Below are 8,792 nucleotides of genomic sequence, written 5' to 3' on the forward strand. Positions count from 1 at the left end.
TGTTCTTACACGTGTTTCCTCCCTCGTCTGTGCTGCTGACCGTGTGTTGGTGTGGTTCTCTGTTGAAAGGAGCATTAGTCCAGCCATCGTAACCTTTCCCCATCGCTAGCTGCAAACGTGAAAGTTGCCAACCAGATGTGCTGCCTTTGAGAAGAGAGGCAGTAAAGGTCTGTTTTCCCAGACAGGAATAGGAAAGGACAGGTTTTAAATATTACTACTACCCTGCAGTAAAAGAGTAAATCAGTTTAAACTTCAAAATCAGTTTAGTTCTCCCCCTTCCACAGCACTGCCTGATAAACAATGCCTTTGTCTACCTGGGGCCCGGGGCCCCCTATCAGATTGTGCTAAATAATGTGACTTCCAGGTGGTGGAACAGCTGGAGACTAATGTCAGCCCCACAAGGGCTCCTTGCTCCAGGATACCGAGAAACAACAAAAACCCAGAGAGAATTAAGCACTTTGCCACATACTTCCTATTCTAAGCAAGATTCTGTACTTAAAACTCAATTATGTAAGTTTATTTAAATATATAATTACATATGATGTATAACCCCTCATCAAGGTTCCGTCCTTGTTTTCTTCTTGGGTCTTTTCTATCCACCCCACCTCCACTCACAGTCAACTTACATAGATGGATCCTGAGGGACAGCCTATCAATGTCACTGAATTCTTAAGATTGGAATGTTTTGCAAAATGCATCTCATGGGGCCCACGTAGGTGGCTCAGGCTCTTGATTTCAGCTCAGGTCACACGGTCTCAGGGTTTGTGAGTTCAAGCCCCCACAGTCAACCCTGGGCTGACAGCACAGAGTCTTCTTGGGATTTTTTCTCTCTGCCCCCTCCCCCGCAACTCCTGCTCTCCCTCAAAATAAATAAGCAAACCTAAAGAAAACAAAAACATGCATTTCATTATTCCATCAACCAAAACAAGTATAAATTGTATTACTTCTCTATCCAGAAGCTGCTGAAAACCGTTACTGCAGATTTTTGGTGGTATAAGACCACCATTAAACTGGTCTTAATGATTCCAAAGGTCAGAACAGTCTGTTCACATAAGGGCAAATCTACACATCCCTCCCTCCCTCTGGGGGCACAGGCCCAGACACAGGTTTTGGGGTTGAATGCTCATCCTCTACCTTCCCCCCAAGACCTGCCTCCTTTCCTGCTCCTTGACCGAAGATCACTTCTGCACTTACCTTCAAAGGCAGCAAGGCATCCGTGGAGCATCTTTGTCTCGGGTCATCAAATAGAACTTCCTTATATGGCAGTAATCTCCCCCTCCTCTTCCTACAACTTGTAGAAGGACACCTCTCTCTGCTTCACCTGCATAAAGAGAGAAAAAAAAGCTCATCTCATCAAAAAAAAAAAAAAAAAATTCCACATTTGCCAAATCGTGTGTCAAAGGGAACACTTACACGTGGTCAAGGAATAAGGACACATCTTCCGGGGGCCTTTAGAACAGCTGCCACCACCTCACGGTGTTTTTAGGCCTAACAAGGTCCTTAAAACGTTCACATTCCAATCTATGTATATAACAAATGAAATATATATGTGAGATATAAAAAATAAAATGTATATAATATAAAAAATAAAACATATGTAATATATATATATAAAGCTTGGTTATTCTAATTTGAAGTTACTGCCAAATTATCTACGATGTCCCCCATTCTAAAACTCGCTCATTGCAACTGTGCCGATAGTGTTAGGGGTGCTAACACTTGTGGGTTCTGCCACCTCAGAAACTCCCCCACACACCGAGGTAGTCAGAGGAAACCACTTTATTCTAGAACTACAGCAGACAATAGAGACGGCCTATTGGCTCTATAATAGACAATATGATAGACTACACACGCGTTCTCAAGATCAGCAAAACCTGGGTCTTCGCAGCGAGACCCCTTCTCCTTGCCCCTCGATCCACCCTTGCTTCACAGCGTTTACCCTCTGATCGCACCTCGTAATCTGGGTCCCCTCTGGGGTTGGCCCTTCACCACTTCTATCTGAAGGAATGGCACCCTTCTTCGGTCTGCAACTGGGCAAGTTACAGCTTACAGCCAGACGCCAAATTAAACCGCTCAGAGACGAGGGGTTCGCTGCCTTCTCCGAGGCTTAGTTCTCATGGAAATGGCACCAGGCTTTGAACAGCTTTTCTTGGCGTTGTTTTTCATTCCTTAGCGGCCGCTCGGCTTCCACTCCCACCGCCTTCTTGTCTCCGGACTCCCAGAGCAAAAAAACAAGGCCAAAATTGTTGGTTTCCCAGCAGATGGGTTCCTCGAGTGGTAGCGGGAAGCTGGGCGCGCGGGAGGAGGCACCATGTCTGCGCTTGCCCGGGGAGGACCACCACCACGACCATCCACCAACAGGATTGTGGGGTGCACAAAGCGGCAGAACAGCGGGTCCCAGGGAGCCCCTGGCGAGCACCCTCTGAGGCACCTGCCTGGAGGATTGATCACCAATCACCTCGAGGATTAATTACGCAGTCCAGGGCGGGAAGTTCGTCCCAGGTGTCAAGGAGGATTGGGGCGCGCCTGGGTGGCTCTGTCGCTTAAGCGTCCAAACTTCAGCTCCGGTTATGATCTCAGGATTTGTGAGCTGCCCAGAGGCACCCACAGGGGGCTCGGGGTGCTGGAGACAGGCTCCTAGTGAAAGGGCGGGCCTACGCCAGCCGACTCCATCTTGTTCTGTGTCCTTCACCTTGACCACACCTCCTCCCCTTGAGCCACCCCCTCCCCCACCTGCCCAACAGAACTCGGACCCTTCCCCAGCCAATCAGCTGAGGCCATAGCTATTACATTACCTCACCAACTGCCCCTAGACCCCAATAAAAACCTTGGGGCTTTGGAAACTCGCTCTCTCTCCCTGGTATCGCACCACTGCGTCGGTGCAGGTATGGGATTGAGCTCGAGCTACTTCGAATAAAGGCTCTTTTACTTTTAACATCGGACTCGGCTCCCTGGCGGTATCTGGGGATCACGAATTCTGGGCATAACACTAGGCCTCGGAAAAGAGCCCCGCACGCGTGCCCGCGCCCATCGCCGGACCGCTGTCGGACCCGCCCCTGCCTCGGAGGCTATCGCACAGCTCACGACGCGGGAAGCGGTGCTCGGCCCCACGGAGAGACCAGGGGGCTCCACGCCGAGGGGAGGCGCTGGGACGCCTCGCAAGGGCTACTCCGCTCGAGAAATGAGCGGCGGCAGGGACGTAGGGGGAGAGCCTTGATCGCAGAAGCTCGTTCCCCCAATCCTGGCCCGCGGGGGTTGCAGAGATACCCGGACAAGCGGGCAGGGGCTTGGAGATGAAGGGAAGCACAAGGCTCCTTGAGCAGCCACTGGTCGGCCTGGGAGTCTGCGCTGCCCCGGGACGCACCGCTGCGATGCATCACAGCTTCGAACCCCCACCATCGCTGTCGGGCGCGCCTCCCTCCCCCACTCGACTCCCCGCTCCTCGGGCGCACTGGGGTGGACGGACGCTCAGGGGGCCAAGGCGAACCCGCACTTGGGGGCTGACCTCGAGTGGTCCGGGGGCGCACAGCGCGGAGGGACAGCCTCTCCACTGCGGGGAGAACCGCTTACGAAGCCGCGGAGAAGGAAGGAGTGTCCGCTGGGCCAGCGGCCCCGGCCCAAACGGAGCCGTGGAGCAGGGCGAGGCCAGGCAGGTTCCGCATCCCTGTCTGCGCACCACGCACCCGCCTGCAGGGAAGGAGCTAGTGGAGTGGGAGGAGCAGCTCCCCGCACCGGAACATCCGTCTTGCGTCTGGTTGGAGCCGAGCCCAGCGCGGGAGAGCGGGCTCACCACGGAGTTCGGCTCAAGGAGCTCCAAGGGGAGCCTGCACGGACAACACCTCCAGGCCTGCTTTGGACCTCCGGCCTCGGCCGCTGCCTGGTCCCTGTGGCGGGGGTCACACGGGCCAGAGGACGCCCTTAGGCGCCTGAGGATCGAAGCAGCCTCGAGGTCGGGGCTCGCGCATGCGCGGTTACCGCCACAGAGACCCAGGGTTCCAAGCGAAGGAAATTGCGTTAGCGTCCACAAAGCAACCTTCTGAGCTAATCCGCACTCCCACTTCAAAGCACGGGGGTTGGAAACCTTGCCAGCCCTTTCCTGGCAGCAAAAATAAATAAAATTAAAATAATTAAAAAAAAATACTAGCCTTTGAGTGAAAAAGTTACGGGTCCGGGTAAGGACTGTAAGGATCACGGGAGCCTCCTGGGTTCAACTACTGGCCCCCCAACACGATCCCATCGCTGCAACCCTGGAGCTCCTGGGGCCACCTGGCCGACTCAACGGTCGGTCGTGTCTGCGAGGAGCTCCGAACGCGCGGCGGCCGCCGCGGGCCGGCTACGTCCTCCCGTCTGTCCGCACGCGCAGCTGCCCGTCCGGGACAGAAGACTGGGGCTTGGAAGAATCTTCCGTGGAGGCATCTCCGACCGCCGGGCCCCGTGGGGAACCGCGGCCAGACCCTGAGCACCTTATCCCCGCCACCCTGCACGTTCCGTGACGCTCCTCGCCTCCGGAGCAGGATTCCGAAAAATCGAGCGCAAGAAACCACGCAGACACAAGTGCCGCCGGGGTCCGCCCTCCCCGGCCCCCGGGGCGCGGCCGGTGCATCCACGGCTATAGGTTGGGACTTGGGAGAACTTCGGCGGAGGCGCCTCCGACCACCGGACCCCACGAGGAGCCGCGGCCGGGCCCCGGGCACCTTACCCCGGCCTCCCCGCACGTCCCGGGCCGGCCTGCCCCTCCGGAGCGGGCCGCCTCTAGGCGCGGGGCACCCTCTCCCTTTCCCCCGCGGCGCCACACTGGGTTCCCGCAGGCAGAGAGGCACCAGCAGGTGCCGGTCGACGTTCCCCCTTCCCCGGGAGGGCCTAGGAGCCACTCCCTAGTAGAACGGCGCATTCAATCTCCAGCGAACTGATGCGCGGCGATGCGCCGGCGACCCCGGGATGATCCCGCCAGCGCCCCCGGCCTCCTGGAACCCTTCCTCGGGTACCGCCGCCAAATCCCACCCCTTGTCGATTTCGCCGGAGCTCTGGAAGGAGGAACGTCTAAGAGGAGCCACCAGACGGCGCCCGACAACCGGCGCGAACGTCCCCAGACGCATCTGGATCGCGGCCATCGAGGGCGCGCTGCCTGCCGCCTCGACGTCCAGGCTTCGCCCTCCCCACCTCGGACTCGCAGACTGTACAATGTGAGATTTTGCCTCCTGCCAAGTAGGGGGCATTCCCGCCTACCTCCTTCCCGGCCACCGCGTCTTGGCCTAGTCCCAGCTCCTCTCTTTCTGCTTCCGGATCCTGCATGTGACCGGCTTCGTGCGCCCTGGATGGCGTGGATGTGCGCCTCCTTTCCAGGGGGTCTGCGAGTAGTAAGAGGTTAAGGCATTAGCCTTTCTTGTCACTCCGTTCCCTCCGTAAATTAAAATCCCGCGGGCACGTTTTTACACACTGGTAAAGCTGGCAAGAAGCTTACTTAGCTTTTCAGAAGACTTACCATTAGAAGTTCGCCAAGGGAAATGCTGTTGCATCCACACGACTCCTGAAACAGAAGGCTATGGGCACCAGTGACAGTCACAACAAAGTTTATTGCAATGAGAGGCAAGGCCGACACATCGGGACCAACACTCTTGATAAGAGTGCGGCCTCGAACAGCCGGGGTACAGAGTTTTTATGGCCAATCATATCCGTTTTATCATCACCTGGGAACAGAACAGAGAAACAGTTCCCAGACGAGTTAGAAACAGTTGCCGGATGAGGTGATTATTTTAGACTTTCTGCCGCTAAGTTGCAACCGGTGGATCTCCTTGACCTTGCCTCTGATGCTCTTTTCTTTGAGCTTTTGTTTCCTTGATTGGTGAAGCCTGATTTACAAGAGTATGAAGCGTAATTTACAAGAGTAAAGCAAGGCTGTTATCTCTTGACCTTCAGTGTCAGAACAAAGCTGTTATTTTTCAAGCTAGGTGTTAGCCCTACACTACACTTTAATCCTTACATTTCTCCCTTTTCTTCTCAGTGAATCAATCCCTTGATTCATCATTAGGAACTAAGGGGACGTAGTTGGACCTAATCATCATAATTTTTATTTCACCAACTCGCCTCTTTTTTTAAAATTTTTCAACGTTTATTTATTTTTGGGACAGAGAGAGAGCATGAACGGGGGAGGGGCAGAGAGAGAGAGGGAGACACAGAATCGGAAACAGGCTCCAGGCTCTGAGCCATCAGCCCAGAGCCCGACGCGGGGCTCGAACTCACGGACCGCGAGATCGTGACCTGGCTGAAGTCGGCCGCTTAACCGACTGCGCCACCCAGGCGCCCCACCAACTCGCCTCTTGACATACTGTACTAACCAATTGATAATGCATGGGCCGATAGTTAACCCGAGAAGTAACAATAGCAGTGGCCCAGCTATGGTGGTGAGCAGTGATGTGAGCCAGGGGGACCAAGAGAATAAATTCTGATACCGATTATTGCTGGCCTTTTCCTTCACATTCGACCTTCCTATTTGCAGGGCAACTGTATAACCCTGGTATGTTAGCCAATTTTTGTTCTTGATCCCTGTGTGCACATCCATAGGTAACCATATAGGGGTTTTCGGGGACCGGAGGAGCGAAGCCCGTTGGCTGTTTATAATTAGTAATTAAAAGTCCCCCGTGAGTCCCTCACCAAGTCGCATAAATCAAACAAAAAACAAGGCACAGTGGAAGAGGTATTAAATGCTATCACCTTCCCCGTGACAGTGTCCCTGAGTTCCCATTGGTATGGCCAAAAAGATAGGGGATGCAATTCCGTACAGTCCCCCACACTTATCATTATACAAACCCAGACAATTATTATTATGCCCACATCAGTCTTACCTTTAAAGGATCCTCTGAGTGCCTTCGGACCTTCCATTGCTGTTCATTATCTGGTTCCGTATCAGTCTGGGGTGTTCCTGCCTTCACACAGTTTTTTTTTTTAACCTGAGAGTGATGAATCCAGGTTCGGACACCATCTACCTTCACGGCCGTGGGTGTAGTCAGGATCACGGCGTGTGGTCCTTTCCAGAGCGGCTCCAGGGTTTTAAGCTCGTGCCTCTTGACCCAGACTAAATCTCCTGGTTGAAAGGGATGGGGAAGAACAGGAGGATGAGCGAGGGCTTCTTTTAAGGCCCTGATTATTTCCTTTTGTACATGTTGCAGGGCCACGAGTGAAGCCAGCAAGCGGTCCTGTTCCAACTGTTCCATTACGTCGCCTCCTAAGCCTCGGCAGGATAGGTGGAGGTCTGCCAAATAAAATTTCATAAGGGGGAAATCCCTTGACAAATGGAGTACAACGCGCTCGCAAAAGGGCAAAAGGCAGGACGTCAACCCAATTTTCGCCCGTCTCAAGGGACAATTTGGTTAAGGTCTCTTTTTTTTTTTAATTTTTTTAACATTTATTTATTTTTGAGACAGAGAGAGACAGAGCATGAATGAGGGAGGGTCAGAGAGAGAGGGAGACACAGCATCTGAAACAGGCTCCAGGCTCTGAGCAGTCAGCACAGAGCCCGATGCGGGGCTCAGGGACCGCGAGATCATGACCTGAGCTGAAGTCGGACGCTTAACCGACTGAGCCACCCAGGCGCCCCGGTTAAGGTCTCTTTTAGGGTCCGATTCATCCTTTCTACCTGACCCGAGCTCTGGGGTCTATACGTACAATGTAATTTCCAATCTATTCCCAATGCCCGGGCTAGACCCTGGGACACCTGCGCCGTGAAGGCCGGGCCATTGTCCTATCCTATGCTCAGAGGCAGCCCGAATCTAGGAATTATTTCATTTAATAATTTCTTAACTGTCGCCTGAGCCGTTTCTGATTTAGTGGGGAACGCCTCGACCCACCCAGAGAAGGTGTCTACAAAAACAAGCAGGTATTTGTATCCGTATTTCCCTGGTTTAATTTCAGTAAAATCTACTTCCCAAAACCGGCCTGGCTCAGTTCCTCTATCTCTTTTAGCTTCCTACTTGCACCCTGATTTACTTGGGCGCAACTTGCACACCTTTCAACCACCTCTTCGATCTCTTTTCCCAGCCCTTGCGCCCTGAACTTCTTCCGCACTAATTGCGCCATCTTCGTTTTTCCCAGATGAGTCCCTTGGTGGAGCTGACACACCATGCGCCGCCCGAGTGCCGTGGGTAAGAGGATCTTACCTTCAGGACCCTGAGACCACTTTTGTCCCGGCATCATACTTCCCCCTTTTCTTGAAACCCACTCCAAATCTTTAGGAGTGTAACTGGGCTCCCTCGGTCAAGATCGGTAGCTCCAAGGCACTTTTACTTTTAGTTGGGGCAGCTTCTCGGGCTGCTGCATCAGCCAGGCGGTTTCCAACTGCTTCTAGGGAGTCGCCTTTCTGACGTCCCGGGCAGTGAATGATCGCCAGCCTCTCAGGTTCCCAGATGGCTGCTAGAAGATCTAAAATTTCAGCTTTAGTTTTGATGGCCTTGCCTTCCGCCGTGAGGAGACCGCGCTCTTGATAAATGGATCCGTATACATGCGCGGTTGCAAAAGCATAGCGGCTGTCTGTATAAATATGAACTGCTTGTTTCTTCTGAGTTGGAGGGCTTTTGTTAGAGTGATGAGCTCTGCGTGCTGGGCTGAAGTTCCCGGGGGAAGGGTCTGTTGCCACAAAACCTCGCGGTCTGTCTTCACTGCGGCGCCGGTGTGCCTTTGCCCTTGAAACACAAAACTACTGCCGCCTGAAAACGTGCTGATATCAGGGTCCTGTAAGGGAACGTCCGTAAGAGCGGAGCGGAGGGACGAGATCGTCGCCAAGGTTTCTGGGCAGGAGT

General features: G+C 53.7%; 1 long non-coding RNA gene across 1 annotated transcript; it reads right to left on the bottom strand.

Annotated features, from left to right (window-relative positions):
* Nucleotides 1–838: 838 nt before the first annotated feature.
* Nucleotides 839–1,504, bottom strand: LOC115502322. The gene is made up of 3 exons (XR_004342942.1): nucleotides 1,414–1,504; nucleotides 1,195–1,321; nucleotides 839–880 (listed from the first exon to the last, which is right to left on the bottom strand). It is a non-coding gene; the product is annotated as an uncharacterized LOC115502322 (long non-coding RNA).
* Nucleotides 1,505–8,792: the final 7,288 nt, after the last annotated feature.

This window comes from Lynx canadensis, chromosome E2 (assembly GCF_007474595.2).
Source record: "Lynx canadensis isolate LIC74 chromosome E2, mLynCan4.pri.v2, whole genome shotgun sequence".
In the NCBI taxonomy this organism is placed as follows: Eukaryota; Metazoa; Chordata; class Mammalia; order Carnivora; family Felidae; genus Lynx; species Lynx canadensis.